This window comes from Rhipicephalus sanguineus, chromosome 2 (genome assembly GCF_013339695.2).
Source record: "Rhipicephalus sanguineus isolate Rsan-2018 chromosome 2, BIME_Rsan_1.4, whole genome shotgun sequence".
Classification (NCBI taxonomy): domain Eukaryota; kingdom Metazoa; phylum Arthropoda; class Arachnida; order Ixodida; family Ixodidae; genus Rhipicephalus; species Rhipicephalus sanguineus.
The window spans coordinates 125,334,848-125,349,410 of NC_051177.1; the positions used below are offsets into that span (position 1 = coordinate 125,334,848).

Consider the following 14,563-nt stretch of genomic DNA (forward strand, 5'->3'; position numbering starts at 1 on the left):
CGTTTGCTGCCACGATCGTTGCGGGCGCTCTCTCCCACTCTCCCCTAGCAGACCTTTGCAAAGGAAAGAAGGGGAGACTTGCACGGGAGTACAAAGGCTGGTGTCCTCGCCTCGGCAGTGCATCATGTGGGGTCACGCATATTTACAACGTATCAGAGTGCATTGTAGCAGTACCCAGGAAGCCTTCGTTGAAAAGAGTTGTCGGCGTGGTGCTCATGTGCACGCGGTTTTGTGTGCTCACGTAGCCAGCTATGTTTACATAGCCACCACTCTGGGTCCCGCTTCCCTCGGCGCTCACTGAAACCGAAACTGCGACTGGGCGCTATAAAACCGTCTTCAAATAATTAACGGTCTCGTGCTCGAGCAAATGAGCTTTCCGGCCGTGATAAGTGGGTCGTTAACTACTTATCCCAACAGAAAAAACAAGATACAAGATTTTGGTGTCGGTGCTCCTTTAACATCCGGATTCTAGTGAACTTTTAGACAACCGCAAAGTAACCCGTTTCAAATATTTCTCGGTTGTGACTGTCTGGGTGTGCTAGGTGAACCCTGATATGTGTTGGCGCGTACACTTGTTCTCGTCTTTCCTCCTTGCTTTGTCTATTCTTTTTCTCCCATTCCCCTTCCCCCCGTGTAGGGTAGCCAACCGGGTACAATCTGGTTAACCTCCCTGCCTTTCGTTTGCCCCTCTCTCTCTCTATTATATCGTCCACCACACAGATGCCGCTTGTCATAAGTGACAAATTATGCGGAGCAACAGGTGTATAGACAAGGCGTTTCTTGGAAGTTCACGTTCCTATTTGGCCGAGTCTCACGTTCGGGGAGTTTTCCGCCGCGAGCGCTTTTCACGCGGCCCGCAGCGATGCGCGGCCGCAAAGGGGAAAGCGAGAAGAATATGACGCCGGCGGTCCTCATACTTCTTTATACAGCCAGCACCTGGGCACACATACATAGACACACGACCACGTTCACTCTCGGTCGCCGCCGCATAGTCGGACCGGCATTCATTTTTTCATGCTTCTTTCCTCTTGGCCGCTCGACAAGGTAGCGCCCGGGGACTCGATTGCCTTGCCGTTCGTGGCGGCAAAGTCGACGGACCAATCGCGTGCCACCGGTAGTAGCCTAGGGGAAGTTACGTAAGCGCGGCCACTCTCGCCAGCTTGTTTGTCGGCTCCGGCGGGAAAGTGTAGGAGCGCTTTCGGTTTTCTTTTTTTCGCTTTCACGTAGCACGAAGCAGCGTGTCGGGCGGCACAGCGGAGTGCAGCGATCATCCGCTCCGGATTGACACCGAAATCCCTCCCCGCATCGCCACGGAGCGCGGCTCGCCGGCCGTCCACTCGTACGACCACGTGAGCGAGAAAACGATGCTCTTTCTCTTATGTCTGCTTCATACGTAGTGACATCTTTCTGCTTCTTCTGCAAGTGTGAACATTCTGATAATGCACTCCGCATCACTTGGTCACCGCCGGCAAAGCCCGCCTTCCGCTTGTTTTCGTCTTTAATTGCTCTTGCGCTACAGATCGGCGAAGGGAAGAGTAGTTTAGGTGTGAGAAAGCAATTGGATTTCACTCGCGTACAGTCGCTCTTTATTGACGCAGTTTCTTTATGCGCGAAGTGTTACCTTCATCTCGAGCAAGTTCCATGCTCTGGAGAGTAATGATGGCCGACATTCGAAAAAGTATAGTCCAGGTGCAACGCATCATCACCAAAAGACTCGCTGCTAACAATCATGATGATCAGACAGACAGACAACGAACTGTATTGTATCCTGAGGTGTTACTCAAGGATTATATTTATCGGATTACGACCGGCGTTCATATATGTATCCCGAAAGCAGAAAATGAAAGGGAGCTCGCAACTACATTCATTATTGGCCTCGTCATACGATGCCCAAAATCAATTACGGAGCAAGACTCAAGCCTATGTTCGGATGATTGTGCGTGGTCGTCTACGGCATCACCTACGTAATCCGACTGCCCGGAGTCCCGTGACACGTAACTCTCTCCTTTAAGAGATCAGAGCGAGGGCATAAGCTAGCGGATTGGCGAAATTTGTGTACTGTTCCTAAGAATCTCACCTTAAGCAATGAAGGATCAAAATTTGTTTGCCGCACCCGCTTAGCTTGGCCCGACGTTTATTGCAGTTGCCTCCAGATATCAATATGCAGTAGTCCAGAAAACAACCTCGGAGAAAGATTCTATCATCCTAGGTAAAAAGTGCGACAAGCCCGCCTCAATGTCTAGCTCACTTAATGAAGGCTGTGGGAAGGACGGGTATAGGGTCTTCTCAAACTCTAACAACGCTGCAGTACACCGCCGGCGGCTCGCAGATTGACAAGTTGCGTTGCCATCGCGTGCGCGATGTTTCGTTGAGGGTGGCAGTGACTTGAACAAAGGGCTTGTGCTGACAGGAGGCAGCCACGCAATTCGAATCGAACACTGCTCAAATTGCTCTCACGTGTCTTGCAACCGAACCAGAGACGTGCTCAGATTATATTTTTGAGGACAGTCTTCCACATCCTTGTGGTGATGTCTGCTTGGAAAGCAGCGCGTTCACGGCGTATAGACAGGAACACTGTTCTGCGCCCCTTGAAGCCACCAAGCTAATTCGCAGAAGCTTATGGGTCACACACACACACACACACACACACACACACACACACACACACACACACACACACACACACACACACACACACACACACACACACACACACACACACACACACACACACACACACACGCACACACGCACACACACACACACACACACACACACACACACGCACACACACGCACACACACACACACACACACACAGCTCAAGTGCAGATTAGCAGTGCGCGCATCACCTTGAAACACGGCTGTTCTTGCTTGTAGGAGAGCGCTAAAGGGTACACACATTGCCTTCACTAGAAGTATTGTAGTTCGGGAAGCTAGAAAGTGGGCCGATGCTCACAAAGAATCTCCTACGCTAGAAGTATTCGTAAGAGAATATTCCATTCAGTTTTTACGCTGGGCATAAGACCGTCATAACGAAGGCTGAAGCCACATATCGAAACGCACTTACGAAAGATCTTGGTGGATTACGCCTCCGGTGGTATCAATGAAATCGTGGAATGTTGCAGCCGCCGAGTGAATTAGCCAGTGGTCATGGCCAGTGATGACGTGAAGCTGGCCTATTCGCACTCTCACCTCATGAAGTTTCATATCTGAAGAGAAGGAGGCCGCCCTCGTACGAAGGGGTTGATTGACAGCAAGCTGATAGGAATCGCGATCTCATCCCTTTGGGTGAAGGGGAATATGGATTATTGTAGAAGACTTGAATAGATATGGAGCAGAACTTCATGATAACGATGCTAAGGAGCGATATCTAAACACGTCATAAATGGTCAACAGATGTTTTGGTGCAGCTGTCAGCATATTTTCCTTTTAACAATGCACTTCGAGAGATACGGACAGTGTTTTAATAGCTAGTTGGCGACCGCGTACGTAGCATAGTGTAGTTTAAAATAAGCGCGCCCACCAGTAAGTTTTAAACAAAATGGTCGCCATTGTCAACAGCGTAATCTTAAAGTCGTCTCTAAATGAAACCACAAGAATCTCGTTTATATAATTCTTATAACTATAGCTGTAAGTGGGCAGCGAGGGTGGTAGCTGTGATTGCAGGAAGCCGATATTACCATGAACTTAAGAAACTTCGCTGTGGACGTACAGCGACGTGTCCTGCTTTTTCATTCGTACGTAAAAGAGGATACGTTTTCTTGTTCTTATCGATATAGCAATTACACAGATACTCAGATATCAGAAATGCGTCTGATTGGCAACCGTATACGCTGATGGGAAAGGTGAGAGACAAGATAGGAGAAAGGAGGAGGGAAGGAAAGAAGGAAATGAGCGGTGAATTCGTTGACGCGTGTGGGATTGCACAACGGGTCGGGTGCGCCCGCACTAGCGCTTTCTCCTCAAGAAGCACAAAAGTGCCTTTAATGCCTTGTGGGCTGATGAGCGATTTTCTACGATGGCCTTCTAGGAGCACCTGCACGCAAAGCGTCCGATCATCCAGTCGTCGCCACGCGTTGCCTCGAGCTACAAAATACTCCCTCGGGGCCGTTGTAGCCGCTGACGTTCTCGTGCCGTCCCGCTCAATGGCGCGCGCATGCGCGTTTCGTTGCGTGGAGTGTTGAGTCTCCAGAGGCAAGAAATGGGCATTTGGATGTAGCACCAACGAAGTGACGTCGTCGCACCCCAAATGCTAAACTCAGTCACTTGGATGGCAGAGTCAGGGGGTGCGTTTTGCCTTCAGCCATTGAATGTGAGCACGTTCCTAGCATTCCTACTGAGCTGCTGCGCGCGCACACTACTCTCAGCTGAACTGGCAGCGTCGAGGAAAACGCAACTGGGCAACCGCCGAGATAACATTATCGAATATTCCACTGGGCGATGACTAACGATGACGATTTCCAGTCTGCCTCATCGTACAAGATTTTGTTTGCGTCCAATGATCTCATCTCGTTCATGATTCTTGTGCTACTTCCACAACACTGCTGCCATTCCTTCTCGGTAAGCAAGCGTTTTGAGAACCCTGGCAGTTGTCAAAGCACTGTTCCTTCTGTGCACAGCTGGACTTGCCTTGCACGCTCCCTCACGTTAAGATATCGCACCCGCGTGTAGATAAAAGGCCGTCGGAAGAGACCAGGCGTAATGCTAAACCTTGCTATCGCGAAACTGTCTTTTTTTTCTGCGATACATTATCGTCTTGATACGCCAGCAACGAGCGCCACATGCACTATTTGTGTGACTTGTCGTCGGGCTATGCAGAGCCAGAGCGGTGCTTTCTTATTTATCGTTTCTTGCCGGCGGCGGGGCCAAGTCTACGTATGCACGCTTCTAAGAACCAGAACCAACATTACACAAAAGAGCGAGACAAACACAAATATGACTCGTAGTCACACTCATACTTTCGAGGCGTGAGCAACCGTTCTGCTCCTCTTTTCTGCCGGGTATTATAATTGCAGGAAACTCCCAACACCGTCGCGACTCCGTGAAGTTGAGGTCGATCAGAACAGTGTTTAAAGCGGCTTCTGCTAGAACACGCCCATGTGGTCGTTTCCTTTTTTTTTAAAGCATCGCCGAATGGTTGTGCGTCTGACGTTAGGAACACTGTGTTTTGTGGAGGAAGCGCGTATTTTGGGGAGGCTATAATGATTATCGTCTTTCTCTAGTTCACTAGTGTATATTGCCGTCTTCCGTTGGATGATAGGCCTAGGCGGTCATTGTGTACGTATTGGTTAAGAATATTTGTGATACACATTTTCCCTATTAAACTTGACTCCAAGTTCACGTATGGCGCTTATCGCGATGCCATTAAATGGGGAAATCGGAGATGTCCTGTGGGCAGACTCAACATTTAAGAAAAAATTGCGAGTTCCATGTTAGGCGAAAAGTTCGACAAGCCAGAAGCTAGTGCCTCTGTAGCACAACGCGATAGCGTAATCGGACCGTGTTCGTATCGCCCTCTCAATCGCTAGCCTGCCTTCCCTTCTCGGTGGAGACCTAAACAGTGCCGCAAGGAAAGCCAAAATGCGGACGCCATCCGGCTCCTATCTTTATTTGCATCTACCTCGAATTTTCGCCCACGGACAACGCTGATTTTTCGCTCACAACCAAAGACACCACCGCCGCGGACACCGACACCGGAATTTCTGCGAAACAGGCTATTTAACGCTCTCGCGTTAATATATCAGTACAGGCACCGTAGGCACAGTCTTTCTTACTCTCACTCTCTAAGAAGAATGGAGAGTGACGATGGAGGGAGAGGATGAGGAGGATGAAAGGAAGGAACGGCAGGGCGGATAACCAGACGCGCGTCCGGTTTACTATCCTACTCTGGGAGAAAAGGATTAAGGGATGAAAAGAAAGAAAGAATAGGGCGGAAGGTGCCGTCATTGGGGAACATGTTTGTCTGTCCACTAGATGCCTTGTAATCGGTCGCTTAGCCCGGTCGGTTTTTAAAACAGTAGCGACGAGTGGGAGGTAGCAAAAAAGGAAAGCATGGAGGATGACCATAACAGTTGCTGCCCTGACTGGGTCACGAGGGCATGTAGGAAAAACAGGAAGGAAGTAGAACAACAAAAAAAGATAAAGACACGCGTTCATAATCAGTCTCTATGACAGCATCTCGGATAATATTTATATTATAACAAACATCAGTTCTGCAGAGTTCATACCACCGTTTTTGCATGTCTATTGTGCTTAGCAAAACTGTAACTTTGTCACCCACAGCTGCGATAACAGGTGAGGTCATCATTGCATTGTGGTTTTGTCCGAATACAGTCTGCGATCACAGCGAGCCTTCGCAGTTGCGAGCGATTGTGTGTGCACGCTGTAACTACGACAGTGACAGAGTGTCAAAGGATTCTGTGCAATGAAAAAGCACATGTACGCTTTTAGTGGGCTGCTCTGTTTCTATACGTCTCTGTGAGTGCAATGTAACAGGCGACGTACACCACTTGATCTCATCCTATATACGCTCTTCTGTTGTGAAAGAAAGGTTTCCGGATAGCACGAGAAAGAGATAGTTTCTTCAGTGGCGTCTGTTAGAACAGGGGGAGTATTAACAGGGGGAGCTCGGACGCTGTTGGCAAGTCAGTGTGACAAGCACATTTTGTACGCATTTCGGTGACAGATTGAAATGATGGACCTGTATGGGCGGCGCGTGCAGATACATCATGTGAGGTGACTTGTGGTGATCAGGTGAAGTGCTCACCGACTAAGTGTACCAAGCAACGTGTCCAGCGATACCTCAACCGCCGTCAGCAGCAACGCCGCCGCTTGGATTAATGCGCGCGCTTTAAAGTTTCCTTTCCCTTGTTTATGCCACAATCTAGGCCCCCTGCTTGGGTGGCTCAATGACAACTGCGTTCCGCTGCTGATCACGAGGCCGATCCACGGCTCTCGAAGGCCATATTTCCGGCGGCCGCGAAACGTGATAGCACTTTTACCGACTCAGACGTCGGTGAGGGAAAAACAAGGCCTGGGCGGGTTCGAATGATTTCCTGTAGCATTCCGTTCTCAATCGCCACGATGTAGGTTTTGCTTTGCACGTAAATCTGTAAATCAGTATCCATGAAAACGCGGATATTCTTCAAAATAACAATTAATTTCACTTGTCTTTAACGTTGGTTCGCCTTTCAAGCTTTGGTCTCTTAGTGTGTCGTTGGTAAAAGTGACGGTAAGCAAGAAATAAATAGGGTGTTAACGATGAAATAGAGAAATGCGAACCGTCCTTTAGCAGCACAGGAATAACAGTTGCCGAAAGATTAGCTTTAGCGAAACGCACTCCATATATATATATATATATATATATATATATATATATATATATATATATATATATATATATATATATATATATATATATATATATATATATATATATATGAGTTCTTGGTAGGAGAATATAGTCGGTGGAGAAAAGAAGCTGCGCTCCCAGCCGGCTGGCTACCATTCGCAATGCATTAGAATCCCAGAATTTTTTTTTTTTTCGGATTGTAAAGAATTCCGCAGATTTTCCACATAGATGCTTACGTCGTCGCAGTAACTGTGCGTATACCCCGGAGAGAGCTGCACACACATATTTTTTTCATGTCCGGGAAGTATAAACTAGTTGTTACTCCATTTTCATCTTAAAACCCTGTTTATTTTGTTGGTAGCGGGTCACACGCTCTGCGAAGTGAAGTTGTCGATGTCCATCATTGACGTCAAACCCTCCTTTCACTTTCACCTGACAACAGCAATAAAAACTAAAACAAGAAAGAACATCGCGACCAAGGACATTCGCGGTGGTTCGTTGACACGCCGCGTCACCTTCCCACCGAGGCGACTACTGTGATCGAGCTTTGACAGGTGCTTAAATACAATGCATGGGTGTCACCTTCGCACGCCCCTCTCATACTTCGCAGCAAGCGATAAATTGGCCATCAATCCCCGCCTATAGCTTTTGTTCTTGCCGCACGGTAGCCTAGGTGTTTCCATGACGACCAATCAAGTTCAGCAAATGATGAGAATAGAGAGACGAACAGGTGGCCATGACCTCTTAGATCTCTTCCCCTCTGACTCATATCAGCACGGTAGTAATTAAAGTTTAGGTAATTAGTACTGTTGCAGTGACTGAGAAATACTTAAATGTAAGCGGACAAATGGTGATTTGGCGCGCAACGAAGCAAAAGCTTCAGGCCCACGTGTCTGTGCGACTCCTTGCTTTGGCTTTCCTTTTATCTTGCGGCCTGTACTGTAAGTATCACGTACTAATAAATACCCGATTAGTGTAATTTTACGAGAGCCTAGTTGTTGCGTGATTAATCTGAGAGCTCAAAGACAGAGCACGAAAGGACGTTAGACATAGAATAGCAGTTTAAAGTACAGCGCTTGCCCCTGGTCCCGTGTTTAACTTTGTTTTCTGCCACGTCCTTTTCTTTCTTTGTTTTTTGACACTCTAAGATGTTTCCAATTAACGTAACTGCAGAGCGCGGCGCTAAAATGCTACCGTGTTTGCGCAAGCATCCCTTCTGGCCACCCGAGAGGGCTTTTTCTTTTCTTTTATTGCAAAACAATTCTGGTTTTCCCTTCTTGGCGGACGGTCAACATGGCCAAGGTTTTCGTGGCGCAGGAGAAGAGTACTCTGTGCATAGGTTCACCTAGAAACCTCGGGGCTATGACGCAAACGTTACGCCACAGATCAGTGACACGCCTCCGTCTTGTACGCCTCAGAGGGCCGTTTAAAGTCAGCTCTGAGTGGCTCCTTTAACTCGCTTATGCATGGCGCCCCGAGGCACACGGTTCGGTTGGCGTCGCACCGAGGGCAATCCCATCGTCGCTGGTATCGCATGGTATGCATAATAGGTTCACCTATACAGCCGTTTGCTGCCTCCAGTCTCCGATATTGTGCTCGCTTGCCGGAGTATTCCAGCCTTTCGATGCGTTATCTGGACCAATTGCATCCTATCGACTAGTCCCTTCATTTTTTCGTGTCGTATACTTCTTTCTGTCCCGGGTGAAACGTGACTCGATTACTCCGAATAGGTTCAACGAACTTGTTTTGATTCTCAACGCTTGCAGTAATCGATAGTGATCCCCTCGCAGCTCTCTGTAAGCTTTTCAGCGCACTGCACGATTTGGTTTATAAGGCTGTATTTGTTTATCAACGGCGGGGGTGGTGTCGCAAGCGCTTGCTTTCTTTCTTTCTTTTTTGCAAGCCTCAGTATTTGTAAGCGTCGTAGGCGAGTATAAAACATTATTTAGAATGATAGACAACTATACATCAGTTACAGAATGATCACGTCTATACGCTGCGCAATGTGATGACAGCATAATCATAACATGGCAGTCAGATTATGGAGCTTTGCATTTATGTGCAGGCAAATTCGTAGGTAAGTTATTGGGCCTGTTGGATGCGCATCTATGAAATTTCACTGAAATACGCCATGCGTAGGATGACATGACAGCGCAGACCTACAATTCACATCTTTCTCCTCTGTCGGTTCTGTTTCGTTACATTCTTGTTGGTTCTAACCTGACTTGTGCACTGTGGTGAAAGGCACAGCGTTTGATCAGTGAGTCATTGCTGCTTATCACCTCTAGCACGAGCATCAATTTATGTAGGAAAAAAAAAGGGGAATTCTAAGCCAAATTACGATTCATTCCGAAGCAAGGTAACAAGCCTGAAATTTTCGTCCAGTTAACCCCCTTGCTTTTTATCTCCCGTCCTCTTATTTTCCTTCAATTTTATTACCCACTTTGATGGAGCCCAACGTAACAACCCCACAGGTCGACATTTGCCACTCTCTCTTGGTATTCGTTGAAACTTTTTTGTCTCGTTCGCTCCGACATACTACGTACCTCCCGTATGTAAGCATCTCTCCTATGAATAAGTCAATAACACGCTGCACTAACTACATACGTATGTAAACAGCTTGTCGACCTTGTTTCGAAGATGGGTAGACAACGCTTAAGTTCCGATGTCGCGGCAGAAGCCGCGTTTACCCGAATACGACAGTGGCTATTAGGCACCTCACATTCATGTAAGACAGGGTTGACGCTCCACGAGAGCACAGTTCTGTAACGAGCCAGTCGGATGCTTTGTAAGTGGCTGAAGTTAACTGCAGCGAGGATGCATGTATTATCCAGCGCATAGCGTCGAGAAAGCGCTAGCGGATGCGCCGATGCGTGTTGTTTATACTGTTCGCAACTCACAAGCGAGACGCGTTCGTTTATAACAGGCGTCAGAACGATTTTGATATTCTCGTACGAGTGTGTCGATATCGTATCCGTGAATCTCCCGACAACAGTCGCTCAAAAAAGTCAAGCGTCGTCAATACGCATCTCAGGGGAAAAAAAAAACATATGACGAATTGGATATTGGATATCGTGCAGCGGCACAGCAGTTTCATCAATGACACTCATAGGAAACAGTTATAGTAAGGAACTCACACACCCTAAGAAAAAAAAGAGGTGCCACACTCGCCGGTGATTAAGTTTATTTCACAATTACACAAACTTTGTGACCAGTTCGTGAGGGTGTGTAGCATAAAAATGATATTTCTTCCTGTAAGTTTCCCATAATATAATTGGTCCGAACAAGACTGCGCGACCGTCCCCAAATTGACAATCATTGACGCTAAATAAATATTGCTATTGCTTATTAACTGCATTTAGTTGCAGACGCCTAGCTTTTCGCACAAGACGGGGTCGTCAGAGTGTGGTTGTGTGACTTGTGATTTGTGAATTACTGGATGTCAGATTTTTAACGAGAGCTATGATATTAAATGTACACTTGACTCAACAAAGAAAAATTGAAATATTTTTTTAGATTGTGGCCTAGCCATTTTTGTGTGTGTGTGTGGGGGGGGGGGGGGAGAGGGGGACATAGACATGGTACAAGAGATAAACATTGATAACCAATACACTCTGCACATTTAAAGCTGTAGGAAGAGACGGGTTCAAAGCAATTATATTGTACATCGCATATGACTTTCTTGCCATGGATCACAACTGAAGCAATGTCTTCTGGAGAACCGTAGTTGACCGCTGTAATTGACTTTGCTTTACATATCTCGATCTTGACGACTTAATCTGTTGAATGAAAACTAGCCACGTTTTTCCAAGCACATAAAACTGCCCTAAAGTTAAAAAAAAGGTTGTTGACCTTTCTTTGTTAACAGCGAAGTGGTTATTGGTCGAGGCTTTCATGTCCGCGATCCGTGGTAACGCTTGTGGGCATCATAAAAGGGTATATGCGCCACGGACATTGGGTAAATCCCACTACTCACCGCTGGTCCACCAAAAATGAAGGCAACAGTTAGCCCAACAAACGGGTATATGCCACGGCAATCTGTGCGGCCTATCGGCAAACTATCTTCATGATAAACGCCTAGGTGCCACAGAAATTCGGTAAATCCCACTACACACAACTTCCACTAAAAAGGAAGAAGGCAACAGTTAGCCCAACAGATGGCATGCGCGTTACCACTGTCGCACCACTGTCACGTGATACTTTGAGGTTATAAAAGGTGGTAGCTATATACTGCAACCTCAAGGCTTAACAAAGAGTGTTTAATAAAGAGCAGTGATACAAAATATCTGAAAGGCTTGCAAAGCATAGAAGTGCGTTATAGCCTGACAAAGGCAACGCCACCAGCGTTGCTGTTTCATCGGTGTCCGCGAAGCTGAGCTGGTTGAATTTTTTTTTAAATCACAGGCATTGCCGCGTAAACATAAAGTGAATACCCGGAAAGCTGTAAAACATGGTATGTCAAATCGAGGAAAATTACGTCCACCAAGTGACAGATGGCAGGTAGTTTTTCAACAAAGTCTAAAGAATGTCTTGTCGTCTGCCACATTTTAGTTGAGGGTCTTCCTTGTTCGTTGCAACTTGTACGAGGACACGAAGGCAATATTTCTAGGTGCGGTTTTACTTCTGGATGTTCGTCTTGTGTATTGAAGGGTTTTGTGCGTATGATGTTTACTATACGATTGCTCATGGATACAAAGAAGCGACGAAGAACCTTTCGAGAGCTCTGTTGATGCATTTAACATTTCGTAAGTGTTGCGTCAGTTCGCTGCATGGGATCATCCATGATATCGTGGTCCCAACATATGAAGTTCTTAGTTTGCCGTCGACTGTTTCGCCTTGTAGTCAGCGATCTTATTACCCTCTTGTAATGTGCCTTTTCAGTGATGTGCCTTGATCACTCTGTAGCTTCTTTGAACATGTGAAACCTAACATGTAAATCGTGTAAATGGTCTATTCGTGTTTGTGGAGCAATATTGTGCAACAAATCGCCTCTATCACCGCCCCTACCACAGCCATTCCCTCGCACAGGGCTTTAAGGGTGGTCTTAGGGTGAAAACGCACAACACATTAATTGTCAGAAGAATGGCCAGCGAGTTCGGCTTTTACTACCAGCGAACGTTACATATGTGTTACAAGGCAGATGTACGCTAACTGCTTATTGATATTATACGGGCCAAGTGAGGCATCTTAAGATTCCCGGCTGTCAGCCGCAAAAATAGGCATAAAGAACTAAATTATTCAAAACCGGTCAGATTCAACTTAGGCATAGCCGTTTGAATGAATTCTGCAGTGAAAGTGAATAGTATGCGTACAATAACGACCGCTGCGAGTTGCTAGTATCGCAGCGTAATGCAATTGGAAAAGAGCCGTACGCCCAGAACTACGATTCGATTGTGTCATGTAGCGAGATATGGAAGCCCAGTTATTTTTGCAGGTTCTGTAAGGATGATCGAAAGATACAAGTCCTTGCCTGCGGTGACTTCGTAAATAATTCGTCTGAAATTAGTCGCAACACAGTTGCTACGATAAAGCCTCACAGGCGCGCAGGTTGGTGCATTGCGCGAAATTCTGTTGGCAATTTCACGATATTGATAACAACATCGCCCAGCAGTATCAGTACTAGGATGAGAACTAGACTGTAACAGCTTTCACTATGAACGAGCAAATACGTATAGTTCAAGCACAATTACAAGTGTAGCCATCTATATAATATCAGAGAAGGACAGCGTAATATATAGAAATGATTTGTATACCATTGTTAGAGATGTAAGGTGACTTATAGTAACCTATTTCTACATTGACAAGGATGTCTATGTCGATCTGCGCTTTTCTGTTATACGACATGGCTTGAGGTTGACAGACAGTGGTAGACGGCACTTGGATTTCTTCATTACTCTATGCTGTGAATGAATGAATGAATGAATGAATGAATGAATGAATGAATGAATGAATGAATGAATGAATGAATTCACCAATGGTGATATGCACAGAAGACGTCGTTGTGGAGCTACTAAGCTTGAGAGCACGGGAAGTGAACCTAAGCTGTAGTTCTCAGCGTAGCCATTGCACCATTACGGAGGCTGGGCACTTCTAAAGACACTCAGAAGATAAACAACTAGGCGTTATCTGCGCCATAAAACGCTGATTCTGCAGCCGCGATATAGTGTACAATATAGTCATCAATTACTGAACTGTCTAAACTCCTTCTCTTGAAATATTTGAAAAACTCCTTCTCTTGCTTGCTATTCTTCCTTCTTATCAATAATCGTTCATCCATAATTACGTTAATCGTCACTGCGCTGATGTGTTCTGTATACAACCAAAGTTTTGTCAACCTTTTCATGAGTAGCGTGAACATCGTTTGTAAATCTTTTTTTTTCTTCGGGTTTTTCGCCACCGCGATATGATTGTGAGGCAAGCCGTAGTGGAGGGCTCCGGAAATTTCGAAGACTTGGAGTTCTTTCACGTGCACCTAAATCTAAGTACACGGGCCGCAAGCATTTTAGTCTCCATCGAAAATGCGGCCGCCGCGGCCGGGATTCGATACCGCGACCTTCGGGTCAGCAGTAGAGTAGTGGTTTGGAAGTCACGCATCGTCGATGTGAATTCTGTTAAACTTCCACTGAAAACGTACTGGAAGATGCTTAGGTAACTTGTACCGAAGAAGGAAACGCCTTCAGTACAGGGTTGCGCTTCACGACATCTGACGTGCCTACGTGCCCAGGCGGTGTCGTGGACGCAGGCCCATGAAGTGACTGCGAGCTTTGTCCACGTCGAGTCGTTGCCAATGCATTATAAGGATATAAGCGAGGAGGTCGCGCCACGCTTGTATACATACGCGTCGCGACAGAGGGAAGTTGACAACGACGCGCTGCGCACGGTGGACGACGGGCCGTGAATGCCCATATATAACAATTCTAAAAGCCGCGCACTCCGCACGCGAGGAGCTCCCAGCCGTCTCACTTCCTCTTTCGAGGTGCCCCTTTCTTTTCAATGTCGCAGCTGCAGGTGAGTGGGAAGGCTCCTGTGGGCTCATTCGGGCACCCCGCGTCAGCTTTGTCATGTCGTGTCGGTTTAAAGTATAGGTGTAATACAGATGACAGAGGTTAGTAAAACTACCATAACGGACGGTAACGGGTGATTTTTTTTCCGTCGACTTTAATTTATTTCAATTTACGTCAGAATTACTACAGTACAGTTAAGATTGCAT

The 14,563-nt window shown here is 46.6% G+C and overlaps 1 protein-coding gene across 2 annotated transcripts in view; it reads left to right on the plus strand.

Annotated features, from left to right (window-relative positions):
• The window catches only part of LOC119383634 (DNA damage-regulated autophagy modulator protein 1), a 92,172-nt gene that overhangs the window by 50,606 nt on the left and 27,003 nt on the right, over positions 1-14,563 (plus strand). Inside the window, exon 1 of one of the 2 annotated variants that reach the window (XM_037651900.2) lies at positions 1,183-1,349. The exons of the other annotated variant lie outside the window; for it this stretch is intronic. The gene's annotated coding sequence lies outside the window, so the exon portion shown is untranslated. Of the gene's footprint in view, positions 1-1,182; positions 1,350-14,563 lie in introns of those variants that run through there. 2 annotated transcript variants of the gene reach the window in all.